Here is a 16,638-nt window from a genome sequence, read left to right on the forward strand (position 1 = left end):
GCTTGTTCCTAATTTCCACCCCTTTCTCCTCCTTTGGTTTCTCTGGGTGACTATACTCCATTGTCCTCCCTTCTCTTCTCCCTTTCCCGCCCCTGATTCTTGCCTTGTATTGCTTCTTGCCTCACAGCATCCCTCCAAAATCCATATGTTAAATTGCTAACCCCCTGCACTCCAGAATGTGACTGTATTGGAGATAGGGTCTTTAAAAAGTAATTAATGAGGTCCATTAGGGTACGCCCTAATCTAATATGACTGGTTGATTTATCAGGACACAGGCAGAGGGCCCTAAGAAGAAACCAATTCGGTTGGCATTGTGACCTCATACTTGCAGCCTCCAGAATTGTGAGAAAATAAGTTTCTGTTGTTTAAGCCACGGGGTCTGTGGTACTTGGTTATAGTGGCTCTAGTAGACTAATACACCCCCTGTATTCTATGTCACAGCCATCATCCCCAAAGATCTCATCCTCCTCTATCAATTCATCTCCATGGTCTAAACTATCATCCCTCCCCTTCCCAATTTCCCATGCAGGTCAACATGTCTATACACAGAAACCTAGATGCTCATCCAGATCCCAGTTCTAAATTCCAGCTGCCTACGAGACAATTATTCCTGAGTCATTTTGCCAATCTTGAAACTTCAAGAGGTCTAGAACCACAAAATCTTTGTAGGTCAACCCAACCACCTTGCTTCACAGATGAGGAAACTGAGGCACGAAACAAAAGCAAACTCGGCTCTCGTCCCTAAAAGCACCTTCCATCTGGTCACTCAAAAATATGGAATCATCTTTTACTCTGTCCTTTTTCCTCCCTCATAGCCAATAAAGAAACTTTCAGTGGGGGGCGCCTGGGTGGCGCAGTCGGTTAAGCGTCCGACTTCAGCCAGGTCACGATCTCACAGTCTGTGAGTTCGAGCCCCGCGTCAGGCTCTGGGCTGATGGCTCGGAGCCTGGAGCCTGTTTCCGATTCTGTGTCTCCCTCTCTCTCTGCTCCTCCCCGTTCATGCTCTGTCTCTCTCTGTCCCAAAAATAAATTTAAAAACGTTGAAAAAAAAAAAAAAAAAAATTAAAAAAAAAAAAAAAAAAAAAAAAGAAACTTTCAGTGGATCTCAAAATTATTGTCTGTTGTCCAGTGTTTTAGCTCTAACTTTTTTTTTTAATGTTTATTTATTTTTAAGAGAGAGAGAGAAAGAGCACAAGCAAGGGAGGGGCAGAGATAGACAGAGACATAGGATCCAAAGCAGGCTCCAGGCTCCCAGCTGTCAGCACAGAGTTTGACGCGGGGCTTGAACCCACGAACCATGAGATCATGACCTGAGCCAAAGTCAGACGCTTAACTGACTGAGTCACCCAGGCGCCCATCTTTTTTTTTTTTTTTTTTTTAAGTAAGCTTTATGCTCAATGTGGGTCTTGATCTTACAATCCTGAGATCAAGAGCCACATGCTCTACAACCCTAGTTCTATTCTGTCCCCCCAACCCCACCCCACAGATTAAATATTTCAGTGCATTTATATTTAGATAAGTATTGAGTTTTTAGGATTCAGTGGACTGTTCTGTTAGAAAGATAGAATAGCAGTGAAGATAAAAACATAAGCTCCAGTGTCTTACATGGGTTTGGTTCCTTATTCCATCCTGTGGCCTTAGGCAGGTTTTTTTTGATCTATAAAATGAAGATAATAATGGTACCTACATCATAGGATTCTTGTAAGAATTTTTTTTGAAGTTTATTTATGTATTTTGAGAGAGAGAGCACTAGCAGGGGAGGGGCAGAGAGACGGAGAGAAAGAGAATCCCAAGCAAGCTTTGCACTGTCAGCACAGAGCCCAATGCAAGGTTCAGTACCACAAACTCCGAGATCATGACCTGAGCTGAAATCAGGAGTTGGACACTTAACTGACTGAGCCACCTAGACACCCCAAGAATTGTTTTTAAGGAAACTCTACATCACACACTGGGGCTCAAACTCATAACCCCGAGATCAAGAGTTGCTTGCTCTACCAACTAAGCCAACCAGGCACCCTAGTCTTGAAAGAATAAAATGTGGATGTGAACCCAGTATGGTCTAGCCTCCAACTCTTCATACTACACCATGCTACCTCTTTCTCTGGGAATGTAAAAGAATTGGTTCAGTTTCTGGTGGTATGGTCACCAAAATACCCTGGATGGCTTTCTCAATGAAAATAATTCCAAGTATTGAATAAAATATAGAATTTTTTCAAAAATACATCACTGAATTGGAAGACTTTGGCTCAGGTCATGATCTTGAGGTTCGTGGGTTCGAGTCCTGCCTCAGGATCTGTGCTGACAGCTCAGAGCCTAGAGCCTGCTTCAGATTCTGTGTCTCCCTCTCTCTCTCTGCCCCTCCCCCCTCATGCTCTGTTTCTGTCTCTGAAAAATGAATAAACCTTAAAAGAAATTAAAAGAAGAAAGAAATATTCAGAGGCCAAAATAAAAAAGGAAAAGAAAAACAGAAAAGAAAATGGCAACTCTGGAACATAAGTGAGTGCACGAGACAGCTTTCCCCTTAGGGTATCTGCGGTAACCTGGTGACATAAAGCTTTCGTTCTGATAAATACAAAGGATGAGGAAAACAGAAGATACAAGATAAGAAGGTAATAGAGGCAGGCAGAAGGTAATATCACACAAGGTAATAAGCCTAATAGAAGCCCCTCAAAAGGATCCACAAAAAGTTACAGCCTCAGTGTAAGGGATGAGTGAGAAATATATCCAAGGCACAGAAGAGGCAGCAAGGAAATTTGTTTGGCAAACACTGACATTGCATGAGCAAAGAAAAACAAATCTCCCCTGAAAATTCATAACTACAAACCAACTTTCACGAGTTTATAGACTGAATTCATACAACCTATACCTTGTGTACTTGAAAACTTCAAGCAGAAAATTTAAGTAGCTCCAGGTAGGAATAAAGCCCAGTAATGGTAAAAGCAAATACAAATTCTCTCTAAAGGACTATAATTTCAACTGATGCATTAAGGAATGCCCATAAAATTCCAAGAAATTGGGCCTAAAGCTGAAAATCACAAAACACACAAGGAAACAAGGCACCATAAGTGAGAACCAGCAGAAACAACAGACAGTCTAATCAGATCCACAAAAATATGACATAAAAATTATCAAGTACAGAAAATGGGTAAGTGTATGTAATATATTTCAAGAAATAAACATAAGCCTTAAACATATGAGCCAGGGGTAGAAGACTATAAAAAGTAACCAAGCCAATTTTGAAAAAAAAAAAAGTAAGGGTTGCCTGGGTGGCTAAATTGGTTCAGCATCTGACTTTGGCTCAGGTCATGGTCTCACAGTTAGTGGGTTCGAGCCCCGCATCAGGCTGTGCTCAGAACCTGGAACCTGCTTTGAAATCTGTGTCTCCTTTCTGCCCTTCCCCCTGCTCATGCCAGTGCTTGCTCTCTCTCCCTCTCTCTCAAAAAAAAAAAAAAATGTTTTTTAAATGTTGTTTTTTTTTTAATTTTTTTTTTTTAACGTTTATTTATTTTTGAGACAGAGAGAGACAGAGCATGAACGGGGGAGGGGCAGAGAGAGAGGGAGACACAGAAGCAGAAGCAGGCTCCAGGCTCTGAGCCATCAGCCCAGAGACCGACGCGGGGCTCGAACTCACTGACCGCGAGATCGTGACCTGAGCTGAAGTCAGACGCTTAACTGACTGAGCCACCCAGGCGCCCCTAAATGTTTTTAATTAAAACAAAGATGGATTAAATAGCAGATTCGATACTAGGGTTTTTTTTTAATTAATTTTTAAATTGTGTTTATTTATTTTTGAGAGAGAGAGGAAGAGTGTGAGCGGGGAAGAGGCAGAAAGACAGGGAGAGAGAGAATCCCAAGCAGGCTCCACACTCTCAACGCAGAGCCCAATGCCAGGCTCGAAATCACCAACCATGAGATCATTACCTGAGCCAAAATTCAGAGTCAAACACTTAACTGACTGAGCCACCCAGGCACCCCGATTAGATACTATTAAAGGCAGAATTCATTTACTAGAAAATGGATCTAAAGAAATCTAATGAGTGACCCAAAGATACAGAGAGATGAAGAATACAAAGAGCTACATATGTGACATTGGAGGATAGAATAAGATTGTCTAATATATACTTAATTGTATTTACAGAAGAAAATAAAGGAAAGAATAAGAAAGAGGAGTGTTTGTAGAAGCAGGACCAGGATAGGAGTGAAGTGGGTGAGGTACCAAGGGCATAAAATTTATTTTAGACACTCACTCTCACGACCAACTCTGCATTTAGACAAACTCAAGAATGAGTACCTCCTTAAATTTGGTGCCCTAGACGCCTCCCTGACTTCACACTAGTGCTGCCCATGCCGAGAGTTTTTCCAAATTGTTCTAAGACAGAAAACTCTGCATCCAGAAATCCCATGAAGGATGAAGAAAAATATATTCACAAGTACTTACATCAGATTGAAACTGCAGAGGGCCTGGAACAAATATAGATCAACAACAAAGTAATTGCAGTTAGACTGACGCAAGACTTCTCAGCAGTCACAATGGAAACCAGAACGGTATCTTCAATGTGCTGAGAACAAAATAACTGTTGTTCAAGGATTTTATTCAAAAATTTAAATATGAGGGTGAAAGAAAGGAATTTTCAACCCAGGAAAAATTGAGAGAATTTACTACCAACAGACACTGAAGGAAATTCTAAAGGCTGAATTTCAGGCAGAAGAAAAGCAATCTCAGACAGATGCTCTTATAAAAAGAAACAGTGAACAAAGAGATTGGTGGGTCTGTAATCCACCAATGGACAATATCTGTCCATATAAAGAAACAATAGTAAGTCTCTACTAAAAAAGAAAAAAAAAGGATAGAACGAAAACTCTGAACTACAAAAGAATATAAAGGGGTAAGAGGGGGAAGGTAGAGACTTAAGGATTTAAGTTAATCTAAGGTCCCTGTATTATATTGTTTAAGAGGGCAGAAATTGTGATTAAGTTTTAAACATCTAGGGGATCCAGTAAAAAAACAGAAAGACTGTAACTTCCAAAGCAATCCGTAGGAAAGAATCGGATGATTTTTTAAACAACTCAATCCGGGGCACCTGGGTGGCTCAGTCAGTTAAGCATCCGACTTCTGCTCAGGTCATGATCTCAGGGTTCTGGGTCCGAGCCCCGCATCGGGCTCTGTGCTGACAGCTCAGAGCCTGGAGTCTGCTTCGGATTCTGTGTCTCCCTCTCTCTCTGTCCCTCCCCCACTTGCCCTCTGTCTGTCTTTCTCTCTCTCTCAAAAATAAATAAACATAAAACATTTTTTAAAAAATAAAAAAACTCAATCCACACGACAAGAAAGTAGAAGGAAAAGCAAAAATAAAAACCAGCACACAGGGAAGGCCATGCATGTGGAAGGTAGGGGGTATATGGGAAATCTCCGTCCTTTCCTCTCAGTTTTGTTATAAAGCTAAAATTGCTCTAAAACATAGTCATAACACACACATATGATAAATAGCACAGGATAAGACAGAAAGAAATCTAATTCAGTCAATTTCAGTTCTTATATAAAAACATGCAAACTGAAATGCACCACTCTGCAGCGAAAACACAAAGCTTGTCAGAAATTAAAATCCAGGGCACCTGAGTGGCTCAGTCAGTTCAGCACCCAACTCTTGGTTTCAGCTCAGGTCATGATCTCGAGGTTAGTGAGTTCGAGCCCCACATCAGGTTCTACACTGACAGAGTGGAGCCTGCTTGAAAGTCTCTCTCCCTCTCTTCTGCCTCTCTCTCTCTCTCTCTCTCTCTCTCTCTCTCTCTCTCTCTCTCTCTCAAAATAAATACACATTTTTTTAAATTGTCCTTTTCCACATTTAGTGCTGAGCCTGGTTGGGATTTTCTCTCTCCCTCTCTCTGCCCCTCTCACATGCACTTGCTCGCTCTCTCTCAAAATAAGTACACTTAAAAAAAAAATGTAATAGTGCTTGTTACAAAAAAAAATAAAGGAGTGAGCCTAAGTAACTGCCAAAGTTTCCTCCTGCTTTATCCTGTCAGTGTGATTTCTCCACAAAGTCAAACAGAACAAATTCGGTCATCTGAGGACAGTTTGATAAAGGAACTATTTGCAGACATGTGGCCAGAGTGTAAGGAAACTCAGGATAGTGCAACACTGTGGAACTGTGAAAAAATGGGCTTTGTTATCACCTCTAGGACTGAAGGGCCAGGGAACACTGGGCAAATCACCAGAATATATTCTGGCTCCTTCTAATCCGTTTTCCACACTGTAGCCAAAATGACATATTCTCCAACGTGCATACTCACACACAAACATACACAGCTTTAATACTTTTAGTAGTATCCCATGATCCTTGAGCAGGATAAAACTACTAATCTTTGCACAGCCTCCGAAACCTTCAATGATCTGTTCCCTCTTCCCTATCTCTAGCTTTTTCTGGGACCAGAGTCCATTTCATTTTCAATTCTTTAGTCACAGTGGGCTTTATCTTATGTCCTTGGGTTCATCATGCATGCTCCCTCCTACCTCAGGACCTTTGTATATGCTGTCCTTGCCTGGAATACTTCTCCCTCCACCCTCCAAACCCACTTATCACCACTCATCCTTTTGGGCTAAACTCAGGTATCACTAGATATGGAGAGGAACGTCCTTCCCAAAGCCTCAGCTTCATTATATACCTTCAGGGTATTAATACCTCTCCTGCAGAGCACTTATCACTGCTGTCATTTTATGTTTTAAAAAATTTTTTCAACGTTTATTCATTTTTGAGAGACAGAGACACAGAGCGTGGGGCAGAGAGAGAGGGAGACACAGAATCCAAAGCAGGCTCCAGGTTCCCAGCTGTCGGCACAGAGCCTGACATGGGGCTCGAACCCACAAACCACTAGAGCCTGTCACGGGGCTTGAACTCACAAGCCATGAGATCATGACCTGAGCTGAAGTCGGACACTTAACCAACTGAGCCACCCAGGTGCCCCTGTTGTCATTTAACATTTACATTTGTGCAATTGTTTGATGAATGTATGTCTCACTAGACTGTAAGCTCCATAAGGGGAAGAATGGCATCCTTTATACTCACAGATCTGCACAGTGCTTGGCACCTGGAGCCTCACAGAAGCTCAATAAATACTGATGAGTAAAGGAATGACAACATCCTCACTTAGAGAAGGGTACTTTGCCCAGAAACAAGTGTTCCATACCCCAAGAAGCTTTCCCCAGTTTCACCACCCAATCTGCATTCATTCATTCAAAGATTATTTACTTGTCATTTCTCTATGTCAGAGAAAATTAAATGCAGCTGCCTTCAAAGGCCTTTCCTAAACATAAAAACACTCTCTGGGCTGTGTATATGGCAAGAACACGGTAGGAAAGCCTCCAAACCACAGCAGTGGATAGTGTTTCAGTAAACCTGGAGGACACTGAAGGTGGAGGACGGGGAATGGCTCCCCATTGTTGACCCATCAGACCCAGAGCAAAGGTAGATGGATTAACAATCAACCACGAGCCTTTCTAAGGGCCCTAAATGATGGATGGGGCCACAGCCAATGGGACCCAAGTGACTGACCTCTGGGCATTTTGGCGCAGTGGGCTGAAGGAGTTGAGTTTAGTTGGCTTCAGACAATTGCTAACCACAGAGAAACTCCTCTGCCTTAAAATTCCCATTTGGGAAAGAGACCAAAAGAAGTTCCTTTGATTAATAAAATCTACACTTTGTTGTCTGATTTGATTGACTTTATACATGGATGGTAATGGCTCTATGCCTTGGCTTCCTTATCCTCAATGAGGATGAAAATTTTTAGATTCTTTAAGAACATGAATACTCTTGATCTTGGGGTTGTGAGTCTTAACCCCACAACGGATGCAGACATTACTTAAAAATAAACACTTAGGGGCGCCTGGGTGGCTCAGTTCGTTGAGCATCCAACTTCATCTCAGGTCATGATCTCATGGCTTGTGAGTTCAAGCCCCATGACAGGCTCTATGCTGACAGCTCAGAGCCTGGAGACTGCTTTGGATTTTCTGTCTCCCTCTCTTTCTGCCCCTCTCCAGCTTGCACTTGGACTCTGTCTCTCAAATATAAATATACATTAAAAAACACTTTTAACAAAAACTTAAAAAAAAAAAATAGATAAAATGCCAACTCCTTACTATGGCCTTCGAAGCCCTGCAGGACCTGACCGCTGCCTATTTCTGCTGCTGTATCTCAAACAGCCCACCCACTAGTCCTTTCACTCCAGCAGCATAAACCTTCCTTCTGCAACTCACATACACGAAACCTGTTCCTACCTCATGGCCTTTGCACCAGCTAGCCCTGCTGCATAGAGTGCTCTTCCCTCAGATCCACCTACAGGTGCCTCCTTCTGGTCATTTGGGTCTCAGCTCAGTTACTACCACCCTGACTTCCCTACTACCCTCCCCTCCATGCTCGATCATGGCACCCTGTTTTATTGCCTCCATAATATCTATTGCTATCTAAAATTATCTTAATTCTTTGTTTGCTCCATTATTATCTGCCTCCTCTAACTAGAGTATAAATTCCATGAGAGCAAAGCCTCCTCTGTTCTGTTCACCCCTTGAATTCAGTGTCCAAGAACAGAGCCCAGCACACAGGAGGCAGTCCACAAACGTTTAAAGGAGTGGGTAAAAAACCCTGTGAGAGATAAGAACTACTATGTTTATCTGACTTTATAGATGAAGAACTTAAGGCCTAGTGATGTTGGCTGACTTGCCCTCAGAGGTAGTAGGTAAACAGAGGTGCTGAGTAACAATTGAACCCACTTGTGCTCTTAATCACTGCACAAACTGAGACTCATCCCATGACGCATGTCACGATCATCTCCCTTCTATTCATTCCTTGCACAGAACCTGGCCCACGAGCTAGACAGCAAGGGAACAGCGAAGAAAGCAGTGCAGAGAATGTGAATTAGTACAACCGCTTGGGAAAACTGGAAGTACTCACTAAAGCCAAACCAGTTCTCAGTGTATATCCACCAACAGATAAACAGGTCTTCAACAAAAGCCAGCTACAGGATGGGGCTGCTGGGCGGCTCAGTCAGTTAAGCGACAGACTTCGGCTCAAGTCATGGTCTCGCAGTTCATGAATGAGTTCGAGCCTTGCATTGGGCTGTCTGCTGTTCTCACAGAGCCTGCTTCAGATCCTCTGTCCCCCTGCCCTCCTGCTCCTCCCCAGGTTACGCACAAATGCACACGCTCTCTCTCTCTCAAAAGTAAATTTAAATTTTTTTTAAATCTATTAAAAATCATATACAGGACTATTAACAGAAGCCATATTCTTTTTAATTTTTAATACTTTATTTTTAAGTAATCTCTATACACAACACGGGGCTCAAACTCATATCTCCAAGATCATGAGTTGCATGCTTGACCAAATGAGCCAGCCAAGTTCCCCTAGAAGCAGCATTCTTTTTTTTCCCCTTTATTTATTCTTTTTAAGTAGGTTCCATGCCCAACATGGGGTTCAAACTCACGACCCCAAGGTCAAGAGTCACAAGCTCTACAGACTGAGCCAGGCATGTGCCCCCTAGAAGCAGTATTCTTTCTTTTTTTAAATTTTATTTATTTATTTTGTGAGAAAGAGTGAGCACGAGTGGGGGAGGGACAGAGAGAGAGAACACTAAGCAGCCTCCGCACTGTCAGTGTAGAGCCCCACATTGGGTTCAAATCCACAAACCATGAGATCATGACCTGAGCTGAAATCAAGTCACAGGCTTAATCGACTAAGCCACCCATGTGCCTCAGCAGTATTTTTAAAACTAAACACTGGAGGGGCACCTGGGTGGCTTAGTTGGTTAGGTTTCCAACTCTTGATTTTAACTCAGGTCCTAATCTCGAGGTTCAAGGGATTGAGCCTTCTGTCGGGCCCTGCTTGGGATTCTCTCTCTCTCCCTCTCTCTCTGCCCCTCCCCTGCTCTTGCTCCCTCTTTCTCTCTCGCTCTCTCTCAAAATAAATAAAAAATCTTAAAAAAAAAAAAAAAGTAAACATTGGAAACAATATAAATACCCACCAATAATAGAAGGAATAAATATACTGCAGTACAACTCTATTTTGGAATTGTATATAGCAACAAAAAAGAAACTACAACTATATGCAACCACATGGATGAATCTCACACAAAAAAGAATCTACTATAGAATTCCATTTATAGAAAGATAAAAAAAATAGACTACATTAATCTATGGTGCTAAAAGTCACGACGGTGATTACTCTTGCGGGTGGAGGTGGGGAATGGTGATGGTGAGCAACGCGAGGAGCATGAATGTGGCTTCCGGAATGCTGGTAGTGTTTTGTTTTTTGACCTGTCCACTAATTCCACAGTTGTGCTCATTTAGTGAAAATTCACTGAGTTGTATACTTGATTTGTGCAGTTTTCTGAATGAATTACATGAAATTTACGTTGAATTGCATGAAATTGCCATCTTTGTACATGAGAAGTGGTTGAATATCGGCAATTTCGTGTGGTTCAACTAATATGTTATACATTTAAAAAAAAAAAAAAAGATCACTAAAGAAAAGGGTGAAAAAATCCTATCCAGTTGAACTGCTTTGTACACGGCTCTGTAAAAAGTGGTTTTGAGAAAGAGCCTGTGCCTTCCAAGGGCTCCTTGGCAGGTGGTAAACAGGCTCAGGATGGTTGTAAATTCTTCCCCAGGGCCTGAGGCTGGTGCACTTGGCTGTGTACTCCAGAGTCCAGAGCCTGGGCCAGCCCCAGTGTGATGCAAGTCAGCTGCAGGAGGCCAGAATGTCCTCAAGCAGAGATGAGCAACTCCAGCCTCAGACCCAAGATGTCAGTATTCCTGGAACATGCCAGCCCTTGCTGGCCCTAGCCTGTGTGCTCACTGTGCCCTGCTTCCTGGGCCTTTCCATGGCTCCTGCTCTTCAGCCTTCAGATTGCCTAGAGAGGCTTTCCCCGACCTCCCTAAAGGGACCAGCTCAGTCCCCCATTCGCTGTCACCTCCCCCTATTATTCCCTTTGTAGATTTCACCAATATCTGAAATTGTTATTTTTTGGGTGTTTACTTTTTATTATCTGTTCCCATCATTACACTAAGCCCTAGGAGAACAGGGGATTCCTAGAATGTATTTACTGTTGTATCCTTGGGGGCTGGCATGGCACCTGGTACCTAGAAGGTGCTTAAATATTGGTTGAATGAATGAATGTGCAAGTGAATAAATGAGCAAATGAAGTGGCATAAATGGAGGTCAGGGGAGAAAAAAGTGGCCCAAAGTACAACTGTCAAGTCAGGAAGAAGGGCAACGCCCCCATCTCCCTCATGAAGCAAGATCAGGCCTCTGGAAAGTTGCTGATCCCCGGGGTGTAGACATCCATTCCTCATCCCTGTGTTTCTCCTAGGGTCCCCATTCTGTTGTGTGAAGGATACAGACATTTATGAGGTATTTACTGAACCATCCTATGGAGTAGGAATAAATCATCATGCCCATTATATAGATAAGGTTGAGGATCTAAAGAATCAGTAACTCAGGGCACCTGGGTGGCTCAGTCAGTTAAGTGTCTGACTTTTAATTTTGGCTTGGGTTATGATCTCACAGTTTTTATGTTCGTGCCCCACATGGGGTTTCACACTGACAGTGAGAGCACGCTTGAGATTCTCTGTCTCCCTCTCTCTCTGCCCCTCCCCCACTCTATTCTCTCTCTTTCTCTCTCAAAATAAGTAAACATTAAAATTTTTTTTAAAAAGGACCAGTAACTCACCTGAGATCCATCAACAATTAAGTGGCATTACTTTGGGCATAGTCTAAGTCTGCCTGTCCCTAAAGCCAGAATTTGCCAACTACTCTACCACCTGATTTTTCAAGTTACTAGGGGATTTCTGTGATTTGCAAAAAAGGACCAAGGGGGCTATTTCTGGCATTTTTTCCTTCTTTCAGTGGTTGCTCTGGAGGTAGCTCCCACACCTGAAATAAACAGGGCACTTGCATTTTATGTGAACTTGAACTAAGGCAAATCTGAACCGTGCCGTATAAATATATTCACAAAAATCTTGACTCAGAAGTCCAAACTGATACCGTGCAAATCTGACTTCACCGTCACACCTATGAGGAAATTATTCTTGAATTATGTGAGGTCTTGTGGAATCCTTCTTTTGCATACCATTCTATAGCCCTGTTCGGCAAAGAGTGAAAACCAAGGATCTTTGAGGAAAACTGGGGCAAAGGAAGCCAGTGACCTGTGTTACCATAACCAAGTTAAAACCTTTAAAATATCCTGTTACACAGATCAAGTAGAGGACCACAAAAATAGCTGTGCACTTGGTTCTGAGCTAAGTTACTTGAAAAACATACTTCCCTCCCTTACTGCTCATAACAACCCTCTGAAGCAGATGCTAGGGCTATGCCCTCTTTACAATAGAGTCTTGAAGAGACTGTGAATAATGCAAAGTCACCAAGTGCTTAGTACCCCTTCCCCCTACCGATACAACAGAATCATTACTCAGCATACTTTCAGCATTATACTGGTAACACGTGTTCTATCGCCAAAATTCAAGAATCTATATTGGCCAGGGTTCAAATCAACTCTCTGATGAACTATTTAAAATACCCAGCCACACAGCTGAATCTAGCTTAACGTTTGTCCTGCAAAAATTGTACTAGTTAGGGGCGCCTGGGTGGCTCAGTCAGTTGAGCTGCCGACTTCAGCTCAGGTCATGATCTCACGGTCCGTGGGTTCGAGCCCCGCGTCGGGCTCTGTGCTGACAGCTCGGAGCCTGGGGCCTGTTTCAGAGTCTGTGTCTCCCTCTCTCTCTGACCCTCCCCCGTTCATGCTCTGTCTCTCTCTGTCTAGAAAATAAATAAACGTTTAAAAAATTAAAAAAAAAAAATTGTACTAAAGTAACAATGACGGCCACAGTATTACTGTTTTAACTATTTATCAGCAATGAAAACTTTCTTTACAGTTTAGGTTAGCCTTCTCTTTCCAAAGTTTGGAATAGCCCACATAAATGGACTCCTCTTAAAATTCTAACTCATTCCTTGCATGAACACGGCCGGGTGTGTTGAAGAATCATCTAAATGTATGCTTTGCACTTAGAATTCGCCAGATGCTGTTCTAAGTTATTTGTGTACATTTTTCCATTCAGGTTCCAGTGAACTCTTTGTGGTGAGTGCACCTAGTAGTTTTCATATTACAGAGGAGGACACTGAGGTATCCAAAGTTTGGAGAACCTGTCCAAGGCTATGGAGCTTATAAGGGTAGGAGAGGACTTCAGCAATCCGTGCTCCATGTCTGCACATGTATCTTTCAAGGTCTCCGGCCTTCAAAGCTGAAACCAATGAACACACGGAGCCAGAAAGCCTAGGAGCTAGGCCAGAAGAGAGCTCTAACTCAGGTCTGACACATCCTCGAGCACTCCTCAAGACCCCTTTCTACTTCTGAGCTTTCTGCCACTGAGACCAGATTGGCTGAGGTTGCATTCTGTAGATGGAACCGCAGGGAAGCTTTCCCCAGGGCCCCCAGGCTGTGTCCCCATACTTTGCTCTCTGCACTCTCTGTCACATCACGGTAATTAAATCAGTCTTTGATCAATTATCTGTTTAATGTCTCATCTCCCCTACTTGATTACAAGTGGGGGGCAGGTAATCTGTTTAGGCTGGGGGGCTTGGCTTCCACTGCTTAGTACTTTATGTAAGGTTGAAAACTGTGAAGTGAATACAGAAATGAATGAGGGCACTGATGAAGGTAACAGGGGGAAAGCACATCCTACCCCCACCCACCTCACCCCTGACTGAAAGTTCTATAAAGGCAAAAATTGTATCTATCTTTTTTTCTCAGGATAACCCCATACCTGGCACTGTGCCTGACACACAGGGAGTGCATAAAAATTTTTGGTGGAATTAATAAATAATTAAGACATAGCCTCTGACTTCTTATCTGACAAAGAGAAAGGCTACGACTCAGCATACAGCTTTTTAAAGGAGCAGTACATAGGAAAACACGCCATGCACCCGCATGGCACACAGTAAGTGCTCCATGAATGTGTCAGTGAATTGGAATTCCTGCCTCTCCTAACTCCCACTAACTGCTCCAGGTCCTGGCAAGGCTAGGGCTTAACAAGACAGCCAAGCCCAGAAGTGAACCCACTCCCTGGCCATGATCTGGTAGGGGTAAAGATGTTTTCGTTGAGGTTGGGGTGATAGGACTATAATTAGCACAGGCAGGAATGCAGGGCCGTTAGGATTTGCCTCTAGCAGAAAAGTTATACCTGGGCAGGAGACAGCAGCTTTGGAATAAACAAAGTCAGATGAAGCAGAAGAGAAAAAAAAAAGCACAGGCCTACTGTCCACCTAACCCAAAAGAACAAATATGGCACCTTCAGCCCGTCAGGGGAGCAAACATTTTGCATCTCCCGGTCACCATTCACTCTGTCCCCTCACCCCCAGGCCACGGGCCTCTGGGCTGCTACAGAGGTTTAGAACACAAGCTAGAATGTGTCACGACCCTGCTTAAAACCCTTAAGAGGATAATATCTGAACTCCTCACCAGGCCAACTTCCACCTTACTTGCCAAGCTGTGGCCACAGAGCCCTATCATCAGCACTTCCACGTCAGGCCCTTTCCCCTCACAGGGCTTCCAACCAGGCTCCCTCAACCTCCCTCAGGCTCACCCATTCTCAGATTTCAGGTCTCAAGTCAGACCCCCTCCTGGCACTTATCACAGCCTCAAATTGCATGGTCTGTCTGTCTCATCAAAAGGTTGTGAGCTTCACAAGGGCAGGGAACACTGTTTCTCACCACTGAGTCCTCAGAGTCAGGATGGACTCTTACACAGAATGAAATGTGAATGAATGAATGAATGAATGAATACATACATACATACATACATACATACATACATGCATTTCTCAGAACATGCCCCAAACCTCTCTTTAGGTTCCAAATAGGAGCAGAATATAACCATCACTTACCTCCCAGACACTCTGGGATCACACTCTACTTACACATCAGAGGCTCCTCCCAGGCCAGGGCTGGGGGCTCCTCCTTCTTCTCACCATCCCACCAAGGCTGTGCTTTCTTCACCTCATGCTTCAGGAAAGCTGGGAAAAGATCAGGAATGGAACCCCGTCTGTCTCTTGGCTAAATCCCCTAAAGAAAGGAAAGAGGACAGCAAACCCAAACTACTACCACCATCTTGCTTTCCTTTGATGGTTTAGAAAGGATGTATTTACTGCCATCCTTTTAATTGTTCAAGCAAATCCCAGAGAGATCACTGGCTGCAAAATTACTGCTCCAACTTTCCTTGTTTAGTGTGCTTAAATGACTTAACAAAACACCAGGTTTTTATGTTTGTGATGCTGAGAAGGGGTGGTAGCAAAGTAGGGAGAGCTAGGTTGCAAAGATCTGGAAAATCAGCACTATATTCACTAGATCTTCCACTGAGCAGGTAAAGGACGCTTGGCCTCAATTCCTACATCTGACAAATGGTAATAATGACACTGAACTTCAGTACCTGCAAAGAGAAATCCTCAACAACTGTAATACTCTCTACTGCCATAGTAAAGAGTTTTTCTTTTGACTTTAAGTAAGGTCTTGGCCCTCAAAGACTGAGGTCCCCTAGGCGAGGGGGAGCTCTGCTCCCAGGAGCTGAGTTAAGTAAATCACACTGCAAAGCTACATCTGAGTAGTGAGAAGGCATTTTAGACTGAGACTCTGTAACCTTGAGTTCTACTCTGGGTTTGCAAAATGTCCCTCTGCAGCCAGTCTCCTGAGCCCCAGCCCCAGTCCCAGCCCCAGCCCCAGGCCAGATTTCTGGCCTGGACTGGGAGCCTTTCATTGGCTCTTTTGACAACAGCCAAGCACAGTCCTTTGGTGGCGTAGAAAGAAAAAGGACAGCTCACAACCTCTGGCAGTGAAGCCAGAACACCAGCAAGAGAAACAGGGGGATTCAGGCCCTGGCCCAGCTCACATCCCTGTATCAAAGCCACCCCCAACGCTGGACTTCCCCCTCCGTGCCCCCCAGGCTACAGCATCCTCCTTTCCTGGGCGGAGCTGGGCCTGAGGCTGTTGTGAGGGCTCCTCGCCTTCACAGAGTCAGGCCTAAAGGCTGGGGCTTTTCTTTTCAACGGCCTAGACTGATGGGATAACCCCATCAGCATCGTTAACTGCAAAGAAAGGACCCCCGGCCATTTCCATTTCCTCTGCGGCTCAAGAACCCTGTTGTTATTTAATCCCATGGCTACTCCGGCAGCATCCTCGGCTCTGCCGACTCCACCCATCCACCTGGCCAATTCTCGGCTGTTCCCGCTTCCCCGGAAGGGCGCTGATGGGGATGATGGAGAAAAGGCTCCTACCAGAGGAAGGGGCCATAGCCTTCGGTGGACATAGGCTCCTCAGGGTTGGAAAAGGCACGGGGGTGGAGAGTGAAGCAGCTAGTGAGGGCAGCCAAGGGCGGGCAGGCGCCAGGGCACTGCGGACAATACACTGGGGCATGGAGGGCGTGCACTGCAAGGCGAGAGCCTGGTCTCCTCTAGTTGAGTAGCCAGCGTCGGTCAGGGGAGGGTACTGGAAAAGGAAGAAGTCTCTGTCTTGTCGCTGTCCACGCCCAAGAAATGGTGGGGTGGGGGGTGGGATGGTCTGCACTCACTCAAGGGAGACTCAGACTTAGTAATGGAACCAGATGCAC

At 44.0% G+C, this 16,638-nt stretch overlaps 1 long non-coding RNA gene across 1 annotated transcript in view; it reads right to left on the bottom strand.

Annotated features, from left to right (window-relative positions):
* LOC131513854 (uncharacterized) overlaps positions 1–15,280 on the bottom strand; it is a 41,831-nt gene extending 26,551 nt beyond the window's left edge. Inside the window, exon 1 of the long non-coding RNA XR_009262849.1 lies at positions 14,953–15,280. This is a non-coding gene — a long non-coding RNA (uncharacterized LOC131513854). The remainder of the gene's footprint in view (positions 1–14,952) is intronic.
* Positions 15,281–16,638: the final 1,358 nt, after the last annotated feature.

The sequence above is a fragment of the Neofelis nebulosa genome, chromosome 1, assembly GCF_028018385.1.
Source record: "Neofelis nebulosa isolate mNeoNeb1 chromosome 1, mNeoNeb1.pri, whole genome shotgun sequence".
Taxonomy (NCBI): domain Eukaryota; kingdom Metazoa; phylum Chordata; class Mammalia; order Carnivora; family Felidae; genus Neofelis; species Neofelis nebulosa.